The sequence below is a fragment of the Amborella trichopoda genome, chromosome 13 (genome assembly GCF_054954075.1).
Source record: "Amborella trichopoda isolate Santa Cruz 75 chromosome 13, AtrichopodaSantaCruz75HAP2 v2.0, whole genome shotgun sequence".
Lineage (NCBI taxonomy): Eukaryota > Viridiplantae > Streptophyta > Magnoliopsida > Amborellales > Amborellaceae > Amborella > Amborella trichopoda.
Window position 1 is genome coordinate 7,560,311 of NC_142348.1, and position 11,180 is coordinate 7,571,490.

Sequence of the window (11,180 nt, forward strand, 5' to 3'; positions counted from 1 at the left end):
GATTGCATACAGATGGTCTCTTACAATAAATAAATATTTCAAAATAAAACAGGACAACAAAAAAAATAAAACTCAACCACTTGATGCCAATTTTTATAACTTAATACTATGCTTGAGAATATAAAATAAAAGAGCAAAGTAAGTAAAAGAGAAAATGCAGGAGATTAACTCTACCGGGCTTATTATACCCCACACCGAGTCACCACATCCAATGGCACGGGATCAGCGGTCTAGCTTCAATCTCGAACCGGGATAGCTGATTTCGGCCAAACTAGGTAACCACCCATAATATCTCTACTAAACCTTAACCCCCAAAATTAACTTAGGCTCCATCTAATTTTTCCAACTTTTAGTTTCTTCTTAGGTCTAAGAGGAGAGAGAGTAGTGGGGCATGCTCCTCTAGGAGAGAGAGATAAGAAAGGGAGATTAGGAGAGAAAGAGAGGTTGTGGGGGAGACAGAGGTTGTTTTCCAGCTTTAGACGGTGATGAGCATAGGCGAAATCACTGTTTATTTTCGCCTATAGGCGTTGCTATATATATATATATATATATATATATATATATATATATATATATATATATATATATATATATATATATATATATATATATATATATATATATATATATATATATAACACTTAAACATACTCTCAATCTTCCAATCAAGATCAGACAATAATAATTATAACTTTTAGATGCACTCTACTATGGACTATTTTGTCATTTCAAGAATATTGGCTTGTATTCATTCGTTTTTATTTTTGTAATATCAGATCAAGATGAAATTTGGAGTCTGTGTGCAACTCAGGCATAGGTATAAAATATACAAACTAGTTCAACTAAATTAAAATAACGAAAATACCTCTCAAAGTTGTATTTCAATCATTCTATTTTTAATATTTATTTTACATTTTAAACATGTGCATGAGGTTTAAAAGTATGGTTACCTAAAATTTGAGCTCAAACCGCATTCTAATATATAAAAATAAAATAAAATAAAATTGAAGTACTCATATATGCTCCCAACCGTCTCCATTTGGAGGTGCTTGTAAACACATCATTATTTTTGTTTTACTAATCTTGACCATCTACTTTATTAGACATATGGTGGTTGAGCTTTGATTTTAAAATCTCATTCAATTAACAAACATTAACCGCGAGCCAATCGTAACTTCAATGAAGGGTTGAAATAGGCTAAATTCCATATTTCCAGGTATCTAGAATTCTAGGTTCATTCCAGCACAAGTCCAAAACACTATAGAACTTCCAAACAGGTTATCAAATGTAGTATTTTTCAATTCTAAATATGAAATCTTCTAAATAGTTTTTTTTTTTAAAAAAAAAAAAAAAGAAAATTTTCATACAAGACAATCCCTTGGCAAAGAAATTCAAGGCATTGGTCTGCCTAGTAAACTCAATGTGCCAGATGCAAAAACAAAGGACAGAGCCAAAAAGACCCAACATGGTTTCTTAGGAAAACTACAAAGTTGTTTCACAATAAAAAAACCAGATGATATAGGAAATAAAGCACCAGCAAATTTGGTTAAAATTACTATACAAAAAATTAAACATTGAAATTTACCGGCTGCGCATGCCCCTCAAGGAGGGCAGGCCCGCCACCACGTCCACGGCCCATAGCACTTGCAGCAGCCTCACCTTGAGCACTCTCTGACTTTGGGTTTCTGACAGTCTCATCCACACTAAGAACAAGGCAAGCTGCTTCTATTGCAGCATTTATGGCACTGATTTTCACAACTGCAGGTTCCCATACAAAGTTAGCAAATGTATAAGTGATGCCACCGGTGTTTATGTCCACACCATAACGGGCACCTTCCCCAGATGGTAGTGGATGTTTCTGTCTGAGCTTGTTCAGAACATCAGTTGCATCAAAACCAGCCTTATCACATAGTTGGCGTGGGATAATCTCAAGTGTTTTGGCATATGAGTTAATAAACAATTGAGATTTCCTAGCTATAGTCCTCGCATGCTGTCTCAGGTATCTACTTATCTCCACATCAATAGCACCACCACCAGCAACAACAGTCGAGGTCCTCAGTGCTGTTCTCACAATCATAATGGCATAATGAAGGCTTCGTTCTGCCTCCTCGATGAATTGATCAGCACCACCACGTAGAACAATGGTTGTTGTCTGGCCACTGGTGGGACATCCACTAAAAATGTTGAACCTCTCATTTCCTACTTGCTTTTCTTCAAAAAGCTCATAGCATCCAAGTACTTCATCAATGATGCTATTGACAGAAGTTTGCACAGTCCCACCAATTGCAGCAGCAACCCGCTGCAAATCCTTCTCTGTTACACGACCAGCACAAAGATATCGCGATCGGAAAAGTACTGTGTTGCCAGATCACCAATAGCCAGACGTGAGAGAACTATCTTTGCCCCAGATTTGACACATTTATCCAACTTGTCATAAATGATAGTCCACTCAGCATCAACAATAGATTGATATTGAGCCTGATTTCTGCATTTTCTTTCTCTGATTTCACCTCTAACTCTTTAATAATAGAATTTTAGGATTCGAAAAAGCTTTCGGTTGTTGTTCAAAGCTAGCATATGAGAATGTCTTTTTAAATGCAAGTCCCTTTACAAGAAAAGAATCTCTCATGTTTACACCAGGAACTTTTTCACACCAATTAAGTTCAACCTATCATCCTCTCCTATGGCCATTTCAGCATCCACAACCATTGAAGCAAAAAATTCCTTTTCACCACCTAGGAGTGTTGAAGAGAGGGTTGTTGCAGCACACTTTTGCATCAGATCTTTCTTCTCTTTAAAACTTCGGCCCTCTATGCATACTGCTAGTTCCTTAATTTTGTTAATTGCCAAATAGGATGTAGTACGAGTATTAGATTCCGAGGATGCACCCCATCCTCCATGAAAGGCTTTGCCTCTTTTAAAAATTCTCCTGCAAGAAGGACTACAGTAGTAGTCCCATCACCGACCTCTGAATCTTGAGAATTAGCAATGGCAACAAGGGTCTTAGCAGATGGATGAACAATATCGAGAAGCTTCATAATGGTGGCTCCATCGTTCGAAATGGTGGTGTTCCCTTTATCATCGTGGATAAGCTTGTCCATTCCTCGAGGACCTAGGGTTGTTCTCACTGGATCAACAACAGCTGTGCAAGCAATGATATTACTGATCAGTTGTGGCTTCCCCTGGGAAGTGTCTGTTCCCTCCTTCAAAAGTATGATATGGGGTTCATCATGGCCGCCATTGCAGAGAACAGAGTGAGATTCGGCGTTCACTCTTACTTGATTGGTTTCGCGCGAGGAAAGGGAGAGAATCATAAGTGGAAGGGGAAAAAAATTAAAATTAATCATTATTAATGCAAGGGACAAAATATTCGCAATATTAATTATAATTTGTGCAATCACATACTTCTTTCGTGTTCTCAGTGTAAAATTCATTGGTTTTTTTTCTTCTTTTTCCCCTTATTTGAATGTGTACCATATATGAAACATACATTACATGTACCATAATGTTAGTAATGTTAGTATACATGCGACGATTCTTTCATCCTTTTCCTTCATGGCAAGATTCTTTCATGCTTCTGGCCCCTTATTGGGGGAGACCATGAGACATGTTCATTTCCGAATATAGAAGTAACATCGGATTAGATGTTCCACATTATCCATCCGGTAAATCAATCGCTATATTTTCATTCCTAAAATTAAATATATTTTAGATTTACTCAATAGAAATTTCAACGTATCTTCAAATATAAAAATAAGAATTATTAAAGATTTGTTTTATATGATTTTAATAAGATTAAAATTTATAAGAAAAAAGAGTAAATAGCAATATGGAATAATTATATGAGGCAATAAACTCACATAAATAATATCAAGGTCCCACAATAATAAGAAAGTTGCTGGGAGATCAATAAACTCACCTACATAATATCAAGTTCCCAAAATAATAAGAAAGTTGTTGGGAGATCAAAAAGGGATTTCCAATGCATAAGTTTGTTAGAAAGGTTTTAATTAAAGTTTTTCATAAAACTTTTACTAAATATTATAACTTGGATTAAGCCACGAAGCGAGGGCTAAATTACCAAAAAGACATAATAGTTTCGAACCTTGAACACGAAATTCATTATGGACTTAGCATGATACTTAAATAAGTACACATGTAAATGAGATCATTTGACCACTTCAATAATTTTGTAAAGTGATTTAAATATGATGTTTTCCTTTTTTTTAATGCAATTATTCTTTTTTAATTTTACCGATGACCATAATTTTAAAATAAAATTAAAATACGACAATAAGGTTTATGAAAAGAGTAAATACCACACTTAGCATTACTCCTCTTCCAATAATAACTTATGGGATGTAAAATATGTGATCAGACATATAGATTTTTTTAGCTTGTTATTAAGTTGTTGGAAGTTACATTCCTTTAGCTTCGTATTAAAATTGCAGTTTTGTTCTTATTCCTAAACTGTGATATATTTTCTATTTATTTACAAAGGGACCTTTTGTATGAGGGGGCCACAACTATTTCCACTCATTATATGTCAAATTAGATACCAGACTGAGCTTGACTAGCATGGTAAGTCGGTTAGAAACAACCTATATTATCTAGGAATAGAAAACTATCTGATAAGGGTTCTAATAGGTCATTCCTTGATGAGGTCGGAGTATGTCCGAATAAGTGAGCCGAGAGACTGTGTGACCCTTGTGTGTGTTGGTGGCCTTTAAAGACGATGGTCAAAGCCTCATCTGCGAACCATCACACGACTTGCATATATGATAGTCATTCCGAAATAGCGAACCACCTTTTAGGGTGAAGCTTATACATGTGCGAGAGATACCACTATGGGTCATAAGAGTTGTGGTCGCATCATGTCTAGATGACCTTGGTACGGCTCTAGGGGAGAACCTGAAATCCACAAACTGGGATTATGATCCTTTGGTTTATCTACCAAACTTTGGTGACCCGTGAGCCCCTACATGGACTATGGATCATGGGAAACAGTGGGTCGATTTGATAAAGCAAGTATAGACCGTAGTCCACAGTTGAAGGTGAAGTGTCCTAGCATTTATTTATTTAACTCTTAGACTATATGGATATGTTAACCATTTAATAAATTTAATTATATTTTTTTGAATGATATATGATTTTTTGAATTATTATTTGAATTTTTCTAGATCTCTGGATATTTTATTTATCAAATTTGAATTTATAAAAACAGATATATTGATTTTAAATTGATTTAATTACTCACATTGAATTTAATGAATTTTTAAAAATCATAATTTATTTTAATATGTTAATGGGCCCACCATTGCATGTCGGTAAGGGGCTATGAAGTACCCACCTAGGGTGGCATGCCCCACCCTAATGAAACTTTCCTTGTGTTAGTTCAAGCTCTGGCTTGAAAAGAAAGCTTTGAAGGGTTTTGGAAAGATTTTTTCTTGAGGAAGCTTTCAAAGGATTTAAGACTTGTGCATAATTTTGGTAAGCACGAATGGAATTATTTTATTTCATTTGAGAAAGTGATTTAAGAATGGGGGATAAAGGTTCTAGCTCATTCCATGATATTGATGGCCCATCTATGGAATGGAGGGCCCAAATCTCTTACCCCACAAGTCACCCAAGATCAATGGTTCATATTCAATCTTGCAAGAAGAGGTAAGTCAAGAAAACCCTAAGAAACCCATTTAAGCACTATAAAAAGAGATGGATTCCTCTCCAAATCTCGACACCTTATCTTTTATACCTAATTTCTATCTCTATCTCTCTCAAATCCCACAAAGGGGCATGCCTCACTTAAAATATCTCTTTCTAAAAAAAATTTCTCTCTCTCCCTCAAGAGACCCAAAGGGGAATGCCCCACTCTCTTTTCTTCGATATCTCTCTCATGGTGGTTCTCTCAACTCTCTCATGATCTCTCATCTCTCATTGAGGTTTTAGACTATAGGGTTGTGGAAGAAATAGAAGCATCTCTATCTCAAAATTGGGGTTTTAGACTATAGGGTTGTGGAAGAAAATAGAAGCATCTCTATCTCAAACTAAGTTGTTAAGGGGATTCACATAAGGATTTGAGATTTGTGATAAAGGAGTTTATAGTTCCATTAGGGGTTTGGGCTAAACTTGCTTTTCCGGTTTGAGATAGAAGATTGATGATTGATCCTGTACCATCAGATGGTAGTGACTCGGTGTTGGGTGTAAAAGATCCTGTTAAGATAATTTCGAATACTCTCTTTTTGTCTTTTACCATATTTAATTATATACTCTTTATGTTCTCAAGCATATAATTTCCAAAATAGTAAGAAAGTTTTTCAAAGAGGAGGAAATGGCTTTTTTTTTGTAATGAGGCTTTTGAAGAATATTTGTCATAAAGCTTTACCAAGTTGGCATATTTCCTCTATTTTAAGATGAAGGATTTCATTTATACTAAGTTCCCTAAATTCGTCCTTTGAAAGATCACTTACTACGCATCTTCTCAACCAAATTTAGAATAGGGTGCGGTTTGTATAAGGTGTCAACCTTAACGATTCAATTAAGCTACATCTTTCAAAGCTAATGGAAAGGTGTAATTTTGGTTTTTGAAAATTCGAATGATGACCTCAAAAACTACTTCATGGTTTAATTATGAAATTTGAAACTAAAAACTGGTATAGATCAAGTAGATATACAAACACATGAAAATCTTGAGAATAGACGGTATAACTAATTTATTGCAAGTTGTACTACTTTTGGCACTTGAAGATCTTTTTCTTTTCACATCTATACATCTCGATGTATATTTGATCAGTTAGATAACTTTTCAGCATCAAAATAACATTCTTTTGATAGATTTTTGAGGGATGCAATTTTTCTCCAACTTAAGATTTGCATCTTTATATAAACCTTTTCCTTTAGAATATGGCCATTTTTATAAAATTTATCTTGGAAGAACTACCTCACGGTGCATGTATTACAACGTTATACACATTCAAACAAAAACCACCCGTAATATTAGGGGTTCAACAATGTACATATGTGTGTTCATCTGGTCTCTGAGTTCCCCCTTTTGTTTTTGATTCATAGCATGCTTATAATTTATTTCTTGACGAATCTCTTCTACAGGTTACAGATTCACTGCCTTCGATAGGCTGAGATATCCAAGTCCGTTGCCTAGAAGTGACTCTCAACAATATTGTATGTTCTTCTATTTACCATATTTAGAGGAATTTTCTATGGTACTTATTATGGGCACTAAAGTCTCGAGGTGGTTAAAGATAATAATAAAGAAATGAGTGAAACGATTATGTATTTTATACTAACTTCGAATTTATAATATTGCAGTTGGGGGAAGGGGTATAGGGGAAGAGATGCTTTGGTTGGGATTGAGAATACTATGAAGATTGGTGTGGATCCCTTCAAGGGCTACCATGGTCGTGTAGTAGATGTTGATGGTTGAACTGTTCGAGTTGAACTGGAATGACAGATGACGGTTCTTACCGGTAAGTACTTTTGTGTTATTATGGGATTGCCTTTTGTGTTGGTTTTCTTTTATTTTTGACAAAAGGGTATGTACTAATATGCAGTTAAAAAGAATCAAATTGCTGAAGTTGTAGTTATGACGATACTTAGTTAAAATGGTTATTGCCTTTCCTATTATTGTTTGGCTAAGAAGTTTACAATGTTTCGGAATATTGGTTTTTATGTTCCTATAAGATGAAATTTTATGTGCCTATTAGGATTCATCTCAACGGTATGGTTTGGGACACGAAACCCAATGCTCCACATGACTCCGATGAGAGATGCAACGGTATGGTTTGGGACACGAAACCCAATGCTCCATATGACTCCGATGAGAGATGCAGGAGGTATGCATTTATTGTGGCGGTCTTAATTTTTAATGTTATTGAAATAATTCCCTATCACATCAACATTTTGGTTTTAAAGATTGATGTAAATTTAATTGATGACTTCTTCTGTATAGGGGCCACTCCAATCCATGATGAAATGCGAACTGCCATGTGTGACCGTGCATGGAATCCGTGTGCACCAATGAGCACATAAAGGTATAATGCGGGGTCCTTTAGGCTTTCAAAGTTATGCAACCCTTCTCTTTCCCATTTTGTGTAAAAGAGAACTGTTATAATGGAAGTTTACAGAAAAAAAGGCAGGCTTGAACTTCGGAAATTTTCCTCAGCGAACTTTCTAAAACTTAGACAAGTTGCAAGATCGATGTTCTGTTTACCTAGTATCTCAGTCTGCTAAATGTTCTAGTGTAGGGTCATGTGATATTGAGCAATAAGTATACTCGTGGGTAATTAATGAGGTTGTTGTCCAGTTAATCTTTTCTTCTCATTTCCTCTGTCAACAAAGATAAGAAGATAAACTTGCTGTATTTGTATTAAATTTCAGAGAGTCGTATCCATTAGAGAGGCGATATTCCGAACGTGTATTATCAAGAGGCGATATTAATGCATTTAGAAGTTATTTGTACTCTCCCTTCTTTCTCTATTTAATCAGCGAAGCCCATCTCTTTTTTCCTAAACCTAATTCGTTTGCAGTGAAATTTTGGATTTATAGCCCTGGCTAGACATTATGAAAAAGACGAGGGGGACTATGATGGTGGAAGATGAAGAAGAATCAGAAGAGATCAAAATTGACAGATGATCTGGTATTACCGCTTGAGAAAATGCAAGTCGACCTGGTTCTGAGTTGTTAGACGATATCGCTGCTATTGCAAGTGATAATGATGACGAAGAGGAAGACAAAGGAGATACCCGTAAGCTCGATTTTAGTTCTTTCTCTCTTTATTGATTCTTTTTTCTCTCTCTTTCTAATTTTCTGATTTTTCTAATTTTCTTTCTTTACTGCAAATTTATGGGGAGTGGAATTTTTATTTCAAGATGTGAATATGCTGTTGTTTCTTTTGATAAGTGGTTTTGATTATGGGGTTTCTAAGCACGCACAATGGTTCATGCCATAAAAAATCTTCTAGATTGTGGTTCATATCATTGAAAGTTTTGGAAAGGAAAAAGAAAAAAAAAATCATATAGAGGAAAGAAAAAAAAAACAAAAGTAAAAAGAAGGAAAATATCATGTTTTATATTTCATTCCCTTATTTTCTTCTTCTCACAATTCCCTCTCTTTAGTTAATTTTTTCAATTTATTTAATTTACATTAACACTAATTTACTTAATGTAAATTTCTTTAATTTACATTTAATTTATGTTTATGTTATGTAATGCTATTTGTTGTAGGCACGAGTGTTAATTTAATGTTTTAATGGCCATATGCTCTAATGTACCTAGCTCTCGTAACTTGTAATCATTTTTGATGCGATGATTGAGGCTTACTTTCTTCAAAAGATTATACTCAATAAAATATTTTGACTCATTTATTTTCTGAGATAAGTTGACTCTCTCTGAATCATAAGTCCTCTGTAATGAACAAAGCTAGTAAATTATCCTAGAATGTACATTTGTTTTGAAAATATTTAAATTCTTTTCTTCAATAAGATCGTGGAGAATGTGTGTATATTGTACGGTCTTTTGTGGGGAAAATGACCATATCTGTTGTTCTTGATTTTCTCTGGGAGTGGCTATCCTGTTGTTTGAATTTTATGAGCTTCAGACAAGCTAATCAAATCACCCCTCTGACTGGCACGTTTAAGCGTAGCCATAAGTACCTAATGTGAATCTACTTTGCTCCCTGATCATTTAACCTCTACTTTAATGGCAGGAGAATGATGTTCCACTGCGAGAAAGTTGCGGCTTCTATTTTGATTTTCTATGGTTTGATATGAGTAGGAAAATAAATTTTTATACTTGAGATGATTTGGAAGACCTTGAAAGGTTAATTAAAGAAAAATATGGTCCATCAGATCACTTACACATCTTGTGCAACAAGCTCTTTTGAGCTTAGTAAAAGATCCAAAGCTGTGGATGGTCAAATGTGCGGGAGAGAAAACAAAAGTCGAAGAGGAGACTACACGGCAACAAGCTCTTTTGCCCTCAGTGAAAGATCCAAAGCTGTGGATGGTCAAATGCGCAGTATGTTGAGCTAGTGCGGGAGAGCGCGGTATGTGCGGGAGAATGTTGAGTCATCGATTCCATAGATGAGCCATCAACATTATAAAAGGTGCATGGACTATTATCCCCATTTTTTTAAACCATTGTCCCATCAATATATTTAAATAAATTAAATCTATCAAAGATATAGTACAGACCATAAAATTGTATATTCCATCTCATATTTTCCATAAGAATATTTCAATAATATCAAGTCAAGATATTCCTTCAACAATCAAGATAAGATATAGTCAATATTTTCTAATCAATATTTGACCATATACTATAAGATAGAGTTACCAAATTCAATATACTTGTACTCAAAGTAACCAAGAAGATGCATCCAAAGGTGGGGCGTGCCACCCATATGAGGCACGTGGGGCCCCACCCAATACCCACGTGGTGGGCCCATGTGCACTATGGGCCTAATGTATTTTTCATAAATATTTTAAAATTGAACAAAATGAATTTTAAAACATTCTAACTTTGTAAATTAATAACTTCATTTTTATAAGTCTAAAAATAATAAATAAAATATCAAATGACTTATAAAAATTCAAATAATAAATCTAAAATAATTTAATAATAAAATGAACACAATTAAATTAATATGATGGAAAAATGATCCATATGGTTTTAGGAATTCAATCTGTAATATGGGGTGCTCCACCTTCAACTGTGGACTACAGACCACACTAGCTTTATCGAACTGACAAAGTGTTTTTCATGACCCACAGTCCAAGCAGAAGCTCATCAGCGAGTCACCAAAGTGTTTTCCATGACCCACAGTCCAAGCAGGAGCTCATTAGCGGGTCACCAAAGTGAGTCAAGGGGTCGCAATCCCAGTCTGTAGATTATATGTCGTCCCCTAGAGATGAGTCAATGTCACCACGACTTGATGCGACCACAGCTCTATGGTGCATAGGGGTATCTCTCGTACATGCATACGCTTCACCAAAAGGTGAATATATGGCTTTTCCGAATGATCTATCGATATGCATGCCGTGTGATAGAACATGAATGAGGTTTTGGCCCCTGTCTCAGTAGGCCTACCATCACACACAAGGGTCACACAGTCTCTTGACTCACTCATTTAGGCCTAAGCTCCGACCTCATCAAGGGCTAACCCAAAAC

General features: G+C 35.3%; 1 pseudogene; it reads right to left on the reverse strand.

The window, feature by feature from the left end:
* Positions 1 to 1,447: 1,447 nt before the first annotated feature.
* LOC18438723 (T-complex protein 1 subunit eta pseudogene) lies at positions 1,448 to 3,314 on the reverse strand (annotated as a pseudogene).
* Between the last annotated feature and the right edge of the window lie 7,866 nt (positions 3,315 to 11,180).